Below are 16,542 nucleotides of genomic sequence, written 5' to 3'. Positions count from 1 at the left end.
GGAGGAAGTGGTGAAAATAACCCTGCAAGCTGTTCAAATGCTGCAGGCAGTGAAGTTAAGCCCACAAGCTGTGAAAACTGTCCTTACATCGAAACATGCAAAACCGATCAAAGTTTCATTGAAGAAGTGTCACACCTGCAGTGCTGTTTCAAATTCTGGTATCTGTATAAGATGTTGAATGAGCATACAACATTTAAAATGTAATGTTCCTTAGGGTAGGGATAGAGGCTGGAGCCACGTTAATCTCAGAGGGTCCATCCATCCTTCTCATCCCTCATATTTTAAATTACATTGACTTTACAGATAGTGAAATATGGTGTGTGATATGGTGTGTGTGCAATCCCAGTGACTAGTTAGAATTATACTGTACTGTACGTATTTAGCTATGTTGGTACTAGCAACCATTCCCTATAACTCATTGTGATTTGAACACATTGTACACCAAGTCATTTTGATGCACAATGTCATATACAACCCTGGTAAACATGGTTCTACTTAGTCCTTTTTCCTTTTCCCTCATGTGTGCTTTATATTGAATTGATTTACTTATGTATTTATTCCTAGCATGTGGTGTTTTGATTAACTTCTTATTTGAATGACTTCCTTTCCTTTCTTCTTCGATGAGGTTTAACGGCAGTTGCCATCCAATATATGTTGTATTTCCGCCACCAACTAGACTGTGGTAAAAGTCCCTTATACGTCGTGTGAAAAGAAAACTACAAACTACCCTACCATCTAACCCTACAGTCAATAAAAACCCACCATCCTATTCCACTATTTAACCCTATCTGGACCTACACCAGGCCTACAATCTTAGAGGACGGGACACCACCACTCAACACACCCTGTAACTCTTCTGAAGTCAAATCTCATGCACCCAAATAATTATCTGCAGCTGCCACCACAACCTCTATTTTCTGCGACTTACGTTCCATCCCTGCTCTACAGATAACCATTGTAACCTTAACCTGTCTCTCACGCACCGGACATTTCTGATCCCCAGCACCATGGACACTTCTACAATTAACACATACCACTTCTTTCCCCAATACTAAACATGCCTTTATCTCATCCCCTTCTGCACACTTCTCACACCAAGGAACCTCTCTCCTACACACTGCTGCCACATGTCCATAAGCTTGACACCTGTAACAACGTAATGGGTTAGGCACAAAAGCTTGTAAGGAATAACTGAAATATCCTAACATCACTTTGTCGGGCAAAGACTCAACATCAAAACTCAAAAGAACAGACAACGACTCTTTTGTTTCACCACTCACACCACCCTGCCTACGTCGCATCAAACGACGATCATCACAAACACCAGGAATCTTCCCCTTCAGCTGGTCCACCTTCACATTTACAACTACCCCAGAAATAATTCATTTTAACAAAAACATGCTCCTTATGTGTGACTCCCAATCAGCAACAACGAGCTTCAGCTGTGCCTGATTGGGAGCCACACACTGCCCAAAACAAAGAAATACAAAAACATAAAGAAAAGAACATAGAACGCCTACCCAATGTAACACCCTGGCCTAACCAGAATAAAGAACAAAAACCCCTCTCTATGGCCAGGGCGTTACAGTACCCCCCCCCAAGGTGCGGACTCCGGCCACAAAACCTGACACTGAAGGGGAGGGTCCGGGTGGGCCTTCTTACGGCGGGATGTGGCCTCTGCTCCACCCTTGGCATCGCCCTCTTAGGTGGCGCACCTGGCCGCGCCGAAGGTCTGGTGGGCGACCCTGACTGCGCCCGGCTGGCGAGCGGCCCTGGTTGCGCCCGGCTGGCGGGCGGCGATGGCTGCGCCTGGCTGGCGGGCGGCGATGGTTGCTCCTGGCTGGCGGGCGGCGATGACTGCGCCCGGCTGGCGGGGACCCTGGTTGCACCCGGCTGGCAGGCGTCCCTGGCTGCGCCCGGCTGGCGGGAATCCCTGGCGGCTCAGGCGGCACTGACCCAGGATTCACCAGGCTGAGGAGACATGTAAGAGGCCTGGCCCTAGGCGTAGGCACAGGAGTCACCGGGCTGGCGGGCGGCTCTGACTGCTCTGGACAGGCGGGCGGCTCAGATGCTCCGGACAGGCGGGCGGCTCTGGCGACTCCGGACAGGCGGGCGGCTCTGGCGGCTCTGGACAGGCGGGCGGCTCTGGCGACTCCGGACAGGCGGGCGGCTCTGGCGGCTCCGGACAGGCGGGCGGCTCTGGCGGCTCCGGACAGGCGGGCGGCTCTGGCGGCTCCGGAAAGGCGGGCAGCTCTGGCGGCTCCGGACAGGCGGGCGGCTCTGGCGGCTCCGGACAGGCGGGCGGCTCTGGCGGCTCCTGACTGGCGGGCAACTCTGGCGGGCAGCTCTGGCGGCTCCTGACTGGCGGGCAGCTCTGGCGGCTCCTGACTGGCGGGCAGCTCTGGCGGCTCCTGACTGGCGGGCGGCTCTGGCGGCTCCTGACTGGCGGGCGGCTCTGGCGGCTCCGGACAGGCGGGCGGCTCTGGCGGCTCCTGACTGGCGGGCAACTCTGGCGGGCAGCTCTGGCGGCTCCTGACTGGTGGGCAGCTCTGGCGGCTCCTGACTGGCGGGCCGCTCTGGCGGCTCCGGACTGGCGGGCAGCTCTGGCGGCTCCGGACTGGTGGGCAGCTCTGGCGGCTCCGGACTGGCGAGACCCACTGGAGGCCTAGTCCTAGGAGGCGGCACAGGACGGACCAGGATGGGGAGACCCACTGGAGGCCTAGTCCTGGGAGGTGGCACAGGACAGACCAGGATGGGGAGACCCACTGGAGGCCTGGTCCGAGGAGGAGGCACAGGATAAACCTGGCTGTGGGGGAGCACTGGAGTTCTGGTACGGACGCTCTTTACCCACACTCCAGGCTGAATGCCCACTTTGGCCCGGCATGGGCAGAGAGCAGGCATTGGGCGAACTGGACCCTCCCAGCGCTCTGGAGACACAGTGCGCAACGCCGGCGCAGGATAACCTGGACCGAGGAGGCGCACCGGAGACCAGACGCGCTGAGCTGGCACCATCCGCCCTGGCTCGATGCCTGCACTTGCATGGCACTTGTGGGGGGCTGGTATGTAGCGCACCGGGCTTTGAACGCGCACTGGGGACACCGTGCGCTCCACAGCATAACACGGTGTCTTACCAGTACCACGCTGCTTCCGGTAAGCACGGGGAGTTGGCTCAGGTCCACCGCCTGACTCCGCCAATCTCCCCGTGTGCCCCCCAAAAAAATGTTTTGGGGGGCTGCCTCCCATGTCCGTTGCGCTCCCTTTCCTTATACCAGCGCCTCTCAGCTCTCCCACTGAGGGCGGCGATAATCCCCAGCTTGAGCCCATGGTCCTTTCCCGTCCAGGATTTCCTCCCAAGTCCACGACTCCAGATAGCTTTTCTCCTGGTGCCTCTCCTTGTGCTGCTCCTTCCTCCGCTGCTTGGTCCGTTGTTGGTGGGTAATTCTGTAACGGCCGTCGCTCAAATGAGACCAAGGTGCAGCGGAGGATGTGTTCATCTTCAGGAATTTATTAAAGAAAGAACACGTTAGACAAAAACAAGAAACCGACAGCCAAACAGTCCTGTCAGGTGCAAACACTAAACAGAAACAATTACCCACAAAACCCAAAGGAAAAACATGCTCCTTATGTGTGACTCCCAATCAGCAACAACGAGCTTCAGCTGTGCCTGATTGGGAGCCACACACGGCCCAAAACAAAGAAATACAAAAACATAGAGAAAGGAACATAGAACGCCCACCCAATGTAACACCCTGGCCTAACCAAAATAAAGAACAAAAACCCCTCTCTATGGCCAGGGCGTTACACGTTTAACTACTTCTAGACTTTCAACCAATTTTAACTAAGTCCAAGTCAGTATACCTATCTATTGGCAAGAAAATAGCATCTGCTAATATTTCTGTTGATAGGGACCAATTCTGTTGTTCGATCTGTCTGGATCGACTGAAGGATCCAATGGCAACTGCCTGTGGACACAGACACTGTATGGACTATATTGAGGGCTGGTGGGATCAGGATGATCAGAGGGGAGTCTACAAATGCCCCCAGTGCAGACAGACCTTCATCCCAAGGCCTTTTCGGAAACAGAAGTACAATGCTGGCTGAAGTAGCAGAGAAACTATAGAACGCTAGACCAGTAGACGTGGAGTGTGACATCTGCACAGGGAGAAAATCCTGTCTGGTGTGTCTGGCCTTACTGCAAGTCTCATCTCCAGCCTCACTTTGAATCTCCTGCATTTAAGAAGCACAAAACGGTCAAAGCCTCCACACAACTACAGCAGAAGATCTGCTCTCATCATGATGAACTGCTGGAGATTTACTGCCATACCAATCAGCAGTGTATCTGTTGTGTTTTTTAGATGAACATAAAGACTCTGAGCTGGATCTCTCACACACAGAGGACAACATCTATTTCCTCCAGAGATACAAAGACCACTATGATCATATTGTGTCTGAAAGATTGCTTATACCACCATCCTGTGTGGCTCTGTTGGTAGAGCATGGTGCTTGTAAAGCCAGTGTTTGAGGTTTGATTCCCATGGGGAACCAGTACAAAAATGTATTAAGTCGCTCTGGATAAGAGTATCAGCTAAAATATAAATCAACACGGGCTGTGATTTTGGGTAGGTGAAGGAATCTTACCTAAAGCAAGAGCTGGAAAGCTACTGTAAGAGCGGGCTGTGGAAAATGAAAATTCCAGTATATTTGATCATTTTAAACAAGGTACACATACAAAATGATGCCCTCATCAAGGATAAACACAAAGTACACAACTTATTTCCATTGTGGTCCTCTTTCATGATAGCATTTGGCAAGTTTGGCATATGTGGCAGGACGAAAAAACAGAAGCTGAAATGGCAGGCCAATTTGTTTATTTATTCAGTGCAATCTGTCCACATGATGCAACCAGTACAGCCAAGCTCGGGAGAATAATTACCAGTGCAATCTCCTTTTGGAGCCAATACAATTCCAAATACTAGTTTTTGCAGTTATTGTGAAGAATTTGGTAATGATGATTTTGATTATCCTTGCCACTCGTGGAACGATTTAGGATACTTGGGATCTACAGGTGATAGGATAGTGTCGGATTTGCTTGACTTCATGAAGATGCTCTTATATTATGAGATCAAGTAAAGATTACAAGCAAAACATGTTTTAAGGAGATGTGGGTCTTTCTATAAGTAATGGGGCCAATATGTGACTTTGGGATCAACATTTCAAAATCGTTTGAAACAAAAATAAAAATATTTTTATGCAGTTCCATGAATGTACTTAGAGGAATACAAGTGAATATATGCAAATTGGCCCATAAGTCCACCTAAAGTGCATTTGGAAAGTATTCAGACCCCTTGACTTTTTCCACATTTTGTTACGTTACAGCCTTATTCAAAAATTCATTAAATACTTTTTTCCCTCATCAATCTACACACAATACCCCATAATGCCAACACAAAAACAGTCTTCTTGGGAATGACGCTACAAGCTTGGCACACCTGTATTTGGGGAGTTGCTCCCATTATTCTCTGCAGATCCTCTCAAGCTCTGTCAGGTTGGATGGGGAGCGTCGCTGCACAGCTATTTTCAGGTCTCTCCAGAGATGTTAGATCGGGTTCAAGTCCGGGCTCTGGCTGGGCCAATCGAAGACATTCAGAGACTTGTCCCGAAGCCACTCCTGCATTGTCTTGGCTGTGTGCTTAGGGTTGTTGTCCTGTTGGAAGGTGAACCTTCGCCCCTCTCTGAGGTCCTGAGTGCTCTGGAGCAGGTTTTCATCAAGGATCTCTCTGTACTTTGCTCCGTTCATCTTTCACTTGATCCTGACTAGTCTCCCAGTCCCAGCCGCTAAAAAACATCTCCACAGCATGATGCTGCCAACACCATGCTTCACCGTAGGGAAGGTTCCAGGTTTCCTCCAGACGTGACGCTTGGCATTCAGGTCAAAGAGTTTGGTTTAGTCATACCAGAGAATCTTGTTTCTCATGGTCTGAGTTCTTTATTTGCCTTTGGGCAAACTCCAAGCAGGCTGTCATGTGCCTTTTACTGAGGAGTGGCCTCCGTCTGGCCACTCTACCACAAAGGCCTGATTGGTGGAGTGCTGCAGAGATGGATGTGCTTCTGGAAGTTTCTTCCATCTCCACAGAGGATCTCTGGAGCTCTGTAAGAGTGACCATCGGGTTCTTGGTCACCTCCCTGACCAAGGCCCTTCACCCCCAATTGTTCAGTTTGGCAAGGCGGCCAGCTCTTGGAAGAGTCTTGGTGATTCCAAACTTCTTCCATTTACGAATGATGGAGGCCACTGTGTTCTTAGGGACCTTCAATGCTGCAGACATTTTTTTGGTACCTTTCCCCAGATCTGTTCCTCGACACAATCCTGTCTCGGACCTCTACGGACAATTCCTTCAACCTCATGGCTTGGTTTTTGCTCTGACATGCACTGTCAACTGTGGGACCTTATATAGACAGGTGTGTGCCTTTCCAAATCATGTCCAATCAATTGAATTTACTACAGGTGGACTCCAATCATATTGTAGAAACATCTCAACGATGATCAATGGAAACAGGATACACCTTAGCTCAATTTCGAGTCTCATAGCAAAGGGTCTGAATACTTATGTAAATAAGGTATTTCAGATTTGCATTTTTTATAATAAATTACTAGTTTAATAAATAAACACTGCTTTTGCTTCATCATTATGGGGTAATGTGTGTAGATTGATGTGAAAAAAACGTTGTTTCATCAATTTTAGAATAAAACTGTAACATAACCAAATGTGGAAAAGGGGAAGGGGTCTGAATACTTTGCGAATGCACTGTATACAACAACATAGGCCTGAGACTATACATCCTTAAGCAGGGTTCATACAGCCATTGGCAAGTAATATTCAAGGACTTTCCGGGAATTCTTCAAGCACTTAATTGATATTTTCAAGGACCTCAATGTTATACAATTGTATAATTTATATAACTGTACATATAGGGCTTAACGTAGAACCCCCCCCCCCAGCACCAAAAAAACCCATGCAAAAAGTGTAAAAGATAAAGTAGGTTATTACCACTTTAAGAATAATGATATTTTTTAGGCCTTGATTTTCAAAATAGTATTACATTCTAAAATATGTGAGAATATTGTGGACATTGCCTAGATAAATAGATTGGATGCATGAATGGCAATTTTTCTGTAGCCTACGTGGCCGACGCAGGCACACATAGACCTTTTAAAGCCATGAATAGCGATAACATTGTGTAATGAGAAAGTGATCAAAAACCAGGTTCCATTTTTCATGGGGATTTGTAGGGAAAGCCAGGTTGAAGCCAACATTAGATGTCTTCCTCATAATACCTGCATGTGGCTTTACCGCAGCAGAGTACCGCAACACCCCTCAATTGAAGCAGCGGGAAACAAATGTAAGTGCCCAAATCTCTCACAAAAACTGATCAAAAATGAAAACAGATTATTATAAGGGAGCAGGAGAACTTAGAAATTGGCTACAATAATTGCAAGGACGTTTCAAGCACCAAAATTAGGAAATGTCGGTTTTTCAAAAAATACTTATTCCAGTATTTGAATTTCTGAGTTCAAGTAGGCTACTTCAAACCCCTTGTATTGTTTAAAATTACAGGTGCAACTGGAAAACAAACGAATTTTATTGAATATACAGTAGCTATGATCCCCCTTATATCTTCATGTAATGACATAAAACAAATGTGCAGATTATTATCAATGACTTAGCAACAGCTGTAACAAGTTGACCAGTATAGGAAATCCTTACTGGTACCCTAGTTTATAGAAATACCCATGTATTTGTCGGGGTTTGGGGACTAGAAAGATGAGATAAGGGAGTTTAAAGTAAGATTGAGGAGTTAGTTAATCACTAATCAGTATACAATATAAGAATTCTGTTAAATTGTATACTGTGGTTAGACATTACTTGTCTGGGCTTGCATTTTGTATGTTTTATGTAGGCCTATGCTGTCGATTTAACTTTGGTTTCTGAATGTTCATATGCAATTAAAGATTGGTAAAGATTTGTGTAAAGATTTAATTAAAATCAAATGTATTATTTTCATGAATTAGACTTGTAATGCTGTTATTGCTGTTAATAAATATGTTATTTAACAAATTATTTTTACATTAAACTGAATGGTAATGTCAGAGTTCCATAATGGTTCACGTAATGGTTGTCCTCGTCTTCTTTCCTTCATCTGCACTGTTCTGAAAGAACTGGACAGGTAATTGAAAGCTACATTTAAATTAAATTATTAAGATATCTAGTGACACCCTGTGGTTAGCCTAAAACAAAGAATGTGGTGCTTTTAAATCTTGTCAAGTTCCATGGAATTACACGTTTTGTAGTGCTTTATATTTATCTACTCCTTATTTACCCATAAAGCCTGCAACATACAATGTCAAAGTTATTCCGTTGCCTCCAGCTTCTCTTAAATGCAAGCAAAACTAAATGCATGCTCTTCAACCGATCGCTGCCCGCACCCGCCCACCCGTCTAGCGTCACTACACTGGACGGTTATGACTTAGAATATGTGGACAACTACAAATACCTAGGTGTCTGGTTAGACTGTAAACTCTCCTTCCAGACTCACATTAAGCATCTCCAATCCAAATTTAAATCTAGAATCGGTGTCCTATTTCGCAACAAGGCCTCCTTCACTCATGCTGCCAAACATACCCTCGTAAAACTGACTATCCTACCGATCCTTGACTTCGGCCATGTCATCTACAAAATAGCCTCCAACACTCGACTCAGCAAATTGGATGTAGTCTATCACAGTACCATCCGTTTTGTCACCAAAGCCCCATATACTACCCACCCCTGCGACCTGTATGCTCTTGTTGGCTGGCACTCGCTTCATATTCGTCGCCAGACCCACTAGCTCCAGGTCATCTATAAGTCTATGCTTGGTAAAGCTCTGCCTTATCTCAGCTCACTGGTCACTATAGCACCACCCACCCGTAGCACGCGCTCCAGCAGGTATATTTCACTGGTCACCCCCAAAGCCAACTCCTCCTTTGGCCGCCTTTCCTTCCAGTTCTCTGCTGCCAATGACTGGAACGAATTGCAAAAATCACTGAAGCTGGAGACATATCTCCCTCACTAACTTTAAGCATTAGCTGTCAGAGCAGCTTACCGATTATTGCACATGTACATAGCCCATCCAATTACCTCATCCCCATATTGTTATTTATTTTTTTGATCCTTTGCACCCCAATATCTCTACTTGCGCATTCATCTTCTGCACATCTATCACTCCAGTGTTTAATTGCTAAATTGTAATTATTTAGCCACTATGGCCTATTTATTGCCTTACCTATCATGACACAAGGCGAGACCCTTATGCAGACACAGGAGGCAGATGGTTGGAGTTTAAGATGTTTAATAAATCCAAAGGGAGTAGGCAAGAGAATGGTTGTGGACAAGCAAAAGGTCAAAACCAGTTCAGAGTTCAGGAGGTACCGAAGGGCAGGCTGGCTCGAGGTCAGGGCAGGCAGAATGGCCAGGCAGGCGGGCATGGAGTCCAGAAAACAAGCAAGGGTCAGAACCGGGAGGACTAGCAAAAGGAGAAAAGGCAAACCAGGAAAACGGGAAAACCACTGGTAGGCTTGGACATACAAGACGAACTGGCACAGAGAGACAGGAAACACAGGGATAAATACACTGGGGAAAACAAGCGACATCTGGAGGGGGTGGAGACAATAACAAGGAAAGGTGAAACAGAGTTGTAAATGACAACTTGTTCTCAACTGGCCTACCTGTTAAATAAAGGTGAAAAAAATAAATAATAATAATTCCAACTGAAGTCTCTCCAGTTCCATGACTCACCACATGAAAACAACCAATCCACACGAGGGAGTTAATGAATAACTTTGTTGCTTAGCCCCTGAAAACTCAAACAATTCCATGCAAACACATTTGCATTCATCAAGCTATGCCTTCAGACAAAGGTCTAACAGTGTATAACTCTCAAGCACCCTACATTCACAAAGAGTAAACAAAACACATTGTGCACCCTAAAGTCATAACATATTTTCCAAACTGTCTTCACAACTTGCAGCCATTCTGAGTTGAGGGTGTTTTTCAGTTCAGTTCAACTGCCTTTAAAATGTAATGATTAACCTTGCCTCATTGTGAGTGCAGAGGCGGGTCTCTCCAATGTCTCTGAGTCAGCTGAATTGTGATGCACTGCCTAATGTGGGATAAAGAGAGAGAGAGAGATGCTAGTATAATATGAAGTCAAACGTCTACTGTTTGCTGATGACCTGGTGCTTCTGCCCCCAACCAAGAAGGGCCTACGTCAGAACCTATAACTTCTCCAAAAGATTCTGTCAGACCTGGGCACTGACAATAAATCCCAGTAAGACAAAAAAATGTTGTTCCAAAAAAGGTCCAGTTACCAGGACCACAAATATAAAATCCAACTAGACACCATTTACAACTGTGACCTGGCCAAGATAAAGCATAGCAGTGTGTCAAAAACAAGAACACAGAGTTACACATAAACAAACGTACAGTCAATAACACAATAGAAAAAATCTATGTACAGTGTGTGCAAATGTAAAAGAGTAGGGAGGTAGGCAATAAATAGGCTACTGAGAAGAAGAATTACAATTTAGCATTAACACTGGAGTGATAGATGTGCAGATGATGATGTGCAAGTAGAGATACTGGGGTGAAAAAGAGCAAGAGGGTAAGTAATAATATGGGGATGAGGTAGTTGGGTGTGCTACCTACAGATTGGCTTTGTATAGGTACAGTGATAGGTAAGCTGCTCTGACAGCTGATGCTTAAAGTTAGAGACGGAGCTTCAGTGATTGTTGCAATTTGTTCCAGTCATTGGCAGCAGAGAACTGGAAGGAAAGGCGGCCAAAGGAAGTGTTGGCTTTGGGGACAACCAGTGAAATATACCTGCTGGAGCGCGTGCTACGGGTGGGTGTTGCTATGGTGACCAGTGAGCTGAGATAAGACGGGGCATTACCAAGCAAATACTTATAGATGACCTGGAGTCAGTGGGTTTAGCGACTAATATGTAGTGAGGGCCAGCCAACAAGAACATACAGGTCGCAGTGGTGGGTAGTATATGGGGCTTTGGTGACAAAACGGATGGCACTGTGATAGACTACATCCAATATGCTGAGTAGAGTGTTGGAGGCTATTTTGTCAATGACATGGCCGAAGTCAAGGATCGGTAGGATAGTCAGTTTTACGAGGGTATGTTTGGCAGCATGAGTGAAGGAAGCCTTGTTGCAAAATAGGAAGCCGATTCTAGATTTAATTTTAGATTGGAGATGCTTAATGTGAGTCTGGAAGGAGAGTTTATAGTCTAACCAGACACCTAGGTATTTGTAGTTGTCCACATATTCTAAGTCAGAACCGTCCAGAATAGTGATGCTGGTCGAGCGGGAGGGTGCGGGCAGCGATCGGTTGAAGAGCATGCACTTAGTTTTACTACCATTTAAAAGCAGTTGGAGGCCACAGAAGGAGTATTGTATGGCGTTGAAGCTCATTTGGAGGTTTGTTAGCACAGTGTCCAAAGAAGAACCAGATGTATACAGAATGGTGTCGTCTGTGTGGAGGTGGATCAGAGAATCACCAGCAGCAAGAGCGACATCATTGATATATACAGAGAAAAGAGTCTGCCCAAGAATTGAACCCTGTGGCACCCCCATAGAGCCTGCCAGAGGTCCGGACAACAGGCCCTCCGATTTGACACATTGAACTCTATCTGAGAAGTAGTTGGTGAACTAGGCGAGGCCGTCATTTGAAAAGCCAAGGCTATTGAGTCTGCCGAAAAAATGCGGTGATTGACAGAGTCGAAAGCCTTGGCCAGGTCGATGAAGACGGCTGCACAGTACTACTGTCACTTATCGATGGCTGTTATGATATCGTTTAGGACCTTGAGCATGGCTGAGGTGCACCCATGACCAGCTCAGAAACCAGATTGCATAGTGGAGAAGGTACGGTGGGATTCGAAATAGTCGGTGATCTGTTTGTTAACTTGGCTTTCGAAGATTTTAGAAAAGCAGAGCAGAATGGATATAGGTCTATAACAGTTTTGGTCTAGAGTGTCTCCCTCTTTGAAGAGGGCGATGACCGTGGCAGCTTTCCAATCTTTGGGGATCTCAGACGATACAAAAGAGAGTTTGAATAGGCTAGTAATAGGGGTTGCAACAATTTCGGCGGATAATTTTAGAAAGAGAGGGTCCAGATTGTCTAGCCCAGCTGATTTGTAGGGATCCAGATTTTGCAGCTCTTTCAGAACATCAGCTGTCTGGATTTGGATGAAGGAGAAGCGGGGGTGGGGGGGGGGGCTTGGGCAAGTTGCTGCAGGGGGTGCTGAGATGTTGGCCGGGGTAGGGGTAGCCAGGTTGAAAGCATGGCCAGCCATAGAAAAATGCCTTTTGAAATGATCGATTATCGCAGATTTATCAGTGTTGACAGTGTTTCCTATCCTCAGTGCAGTGGGAAGCTGGGAGGAGGTGCTCTTATTCTCCATTCTCCACTTTACAGTGTCTCAAAACTTCTTGGAATTAGTGCTACAGGAAGCAAATTTCTGTTTGAAAAAGCTAGCCTTAGCTTTTCTAACTGACGGAGTATATTGGTTCCTGACTTCCCTGAAAAGTTGCATATCGCGGGGGCTATTCGATGCTAATGCAGAACGCCACAGGATGTTTTTGTGCTGATCAAAGGCAGTCAAGTCTGGGGTGAATCAAGTGCTATATCTGTTCTTAGTTCCACATTTTTTGAATGGGGCATGCTTATTTAAGACAGTGAGGAAAGCTTAAATTCTTCTTAATTCAACTACACTGTCCAATTTACTGTAAATATTACAGTGAAGAAATACCATGCTATTGTTTGAGGAGAGTGCACAACAACAAAAAACATTTATCACGGCACTTGGTTTGATACATTCACCTCTGAAAGTAAATAATGTACTTACATTCAGTAATCTTGCTCTGATTTGTCATCCTGAAGGTCCCAGAGATAAAATGTAGCATAGTTTTGTTGATAAAATCTATTTTTATATTCAAATGTAGGAACTGATTTCTAAAGTTTGAACCCCTGCTGTTTCTGGATCCTTGCTTCAGGCCATGAGCTACAGGCAGTTAGATTTGGGTATGTCATTTTTGGCAAAATGTTTGGAAAAGGGTTCGATCCATAAGCGGTTTAAGGAACCCATTGCCCTTTATAGTTGTGAGGTATGGGGTCCGCTCACCAACCAAGAATTCACAAAATGGGCTAAACACCAAATTGAGACTCCTCCGTGTACAGTGGAAAACACCAAATAATGCATGCAGAGCAGAATAAGGCCGATACCCGCTAATTATCAAAATACAGAAAAGAGCCATTAAATACTACAACCACCTAAAAGGAAGCACTTCCCAAACCTTCCATAACAAAGCCACCACCAACAGAGAGATGAACCTGGAGAGGAGTTTCCTAAGCAAGCTGGTCTTAGGGCTCTGTTCACAAACACAAACTGACTCCACAGAGCCTCAGGACAGCAACACAATTAGACCCCAAAAAATCATGAGAAAACAAAAAGATAATTACATTGGAAAGAATTAACAAAAGAACTGAGCAAACAAGAACGCTATTTGGCCCCTAACAGAGACTACACAGTGGCAGAATACCTGACCACTGTGACTGACCCAAAAAGACAGACATGGCTCTCAAGAGAAGACAGGCTATGTGCACATAGCCCACAAAATGAGGAAAGAAACTGAGCTGCACATCCTAACCTCCTGCCAAATATATGACCATATTAGAGACACATACTTCCCTCAGATTACACAGACCCACAAAGAATTCGAAAAAACAAATCCAATTTTGATAAACTCCCATATCTATTGGGTGAAATACCACAGCGTGCAATCACAGCGGCAACATTTGTGACCTGTTGCCACAAGAAAAGGGAAACCACTGAAGAACAAACACCATTGTAAATACAACCCATATTTATGTTTATTTCTTTTCCCTTTTGTACTTTAACTATTTGCACATCATTACAAGATTGTATATAGACATAATATGATATTTGAACTTTGGAACCTTTGGAACTTTTGTGATTCTAATGTTTACTGCTAATGTTTATTGTTTATTTCAGTTCTGGTTATTATCTATTTCACCTGCTTTGGCAATGTAAACATATGTTTCCTATGCCAATAAAGCCCCTTAAATTGAAAATTGAAATTGATGTACTGTATATATATATATACTGTATGGATATATATATATATATATATATATATATATATATATATATATATATATATATATATATATATATATATATATATATATATACAGTATACAGAGAGAGAGAGAGAGAGAGAGAGAGAGAGAGAGAGAGAGAGAGAGAGAGAGAGAGAGAGAGAGAGAGAGAGAGAGAGAGAGAGAGAGAGAGAGAGATCGAGAGAGTAGATGGCTGTCTATTGTGTGAGCTAGAGTGTGCAGATCGAAGGCAAATCATCGTCAATCAGAGCATCCCTTTCTTTCGCCAGTCCCTCTCTCTTCTTCTTTCTCCCTCCTCTTTCTTTCTCCCAGCCTCTCTCTCTTTCTTTCTCATTCTTTCTCTCTCTCTTTTCTCTGACACCTCTGGGTAGACTCATTATGTGAATTTTAGAGTAGAGTAGGTTGCAGTTGGAGGAAAAGACAGAGTTTAGAATGATGCCTACATAGAATTACAAAAAATACATTACAATCATCACGGCCTTAGATCTCCTGTGGAGAGACTCTATCTTGTCGGCTGTACATGCAGGCCTAACTGAAAACACCTATTCATACCCTGAGGACCCCTCTTTCTCTGTGTGTAGATCCAAGTAAGCAGATGAGGAAGGCAGAGTAGCTTAAATGGTGCGGTAAAGACATTGAGAGAGCGAGAGAGAGAGAGACTAATTCCTTAATGATACCTTCCATTTGTCATCATGTCATCAGTCTGTCTCTGTACTGAGTGCTGTCTAGTGTTAATCTCTGCAGTTCTTGCGCCCCTATGGGAGCAAGTAATATTACACCCGCAATGTGAACCTTGAACAGGAGCTTCTTATTCGTCACATCAGAGTAAGGAGACAAGAGAGAGAGAGAGAAAGAAGAGCGAGAGACAGAGAGAGAGAGAGAAAAAAATAGTGTCTATGTTTCTCAGAAAGCAGGATGGAATATGTGCTTGAATGATCGCTCATCTTTGGAGTTAATTGGCAATGTGAAAGACACGTCATGCTCAAATCCTTTCTGCATCTATATTCAAAATATTCAAAAGCTTTATATTATTGCACACAAAGGCACTTCCAGCTCTCCAAGTGATGTACTGCATGCAAACAAGGAAGTCACTGCATAAAAGCACCCCAGGTTAATCATCTGCAGGACCAGAGAGTAATGTGGTGTGGATGAGTCTCTGTGTTTCTTCTAACTGGATAACAGTTTATGTTCTTCCTGCATACGGGGCCACGGCAATAACCATCTGTTAAAAGATTTTTTTTTACAATTTTGCCTTTTGACTGTCGATATTGGATGTTTTACGCTCTCTTCATCCACCCAGTTAACTCAGTAAATCTCCAGCTTCCCCTCATTGAAACCAGTTTTGTCACTTCTCTTTCTGTGTTTCTCGCTCTCTCTCTCTCTCTCTTTCTCGCTCTCTTGCTGTTTCTCTTTCTGTCTCTCGCTCATCTTTCCCATGTACAATGTCCTTGGGATTTGGAAAGCAGCAAATGAAATGTAACATTATTCTAAACTCTGTCTGTTTTTTGTTTCCTTGGATTGGGAAATGGCACAATCATTTTATTATTATTTTCTCTTTCCCTCTCCTCCTCTTCTCTCTCTCTCTGCTTGTCTCTGGGGAGTGGTCCATCCCCTGCTTGTGTCACTTGCCCCACATTCTTAAAGAAATGCCATGATTAATTCAGATTAAAAGGCCTCTGGGCTAGCTGTATGTGTGTGTGTGTGTGTGTGTGTGTGTGTGTGTGTGTGTGTGTGTGTGTGTGTGTGTGTGTGTGTGTGTGTGTGTGTGTGTGTGTGTGTGTGTGTGTGGAATGGAGCTCATAGCAGCAGCAGGGGCTATTAACGGACCAGCATGCCTCTCTTCTGTTCTGACCCACTGCCACCGAAGTCATCCCCAGCCTGCACAGCTAAACACACTAATTAAAACACTACGTGTATCACAGCACATTAAATACTGTAAATGATCACAAGGTTATTACTTCATAGACATTTTAGATGCACTAGAAAATGTAGAACCACCTGAGGTAGGAATAATTGTGGCTGTATAATCAGCAGCAGTAGCCTAATCGCAGAAATGGTCAGTGACGGCAGAATCAGAGATCCCTCTTCTAAAGAATCAAGAAGCGTAATGACTGATGTCCAAAATCCACTTAATGCTGGGAGCATATTATGCTTTCAAAGCCAGCACAGTATTGAGCACACACAGATGGAAATGGAGACCAACGACTAAAGGGAGATTATCCATTATGTTCTTTCAAGAGAGAGCTAGTGTGACTTGGGCTGTTTCGAATAGTCTAAAGTTGCTTCCTCTCCTTTCCTTCAT

This window comes from Salmo salar, chromosome ssa10 (assembly GCF_905237065.1).
Source record: "Salmo salar chromosome ssa10, Ssal_v3.1, whole genome shotgun sequence".
NCBI classification, from domain to species: Eukaryota; Metazoa; Chordata; class Actinopteri; order Salmoniformes; family Salmonidae; genus Salmo; species Salmo salar.
The sequence above is the reverse complement of the archived record's forward strand: the minus strand, read 5'-3'. Positions refer to the sequence as shown.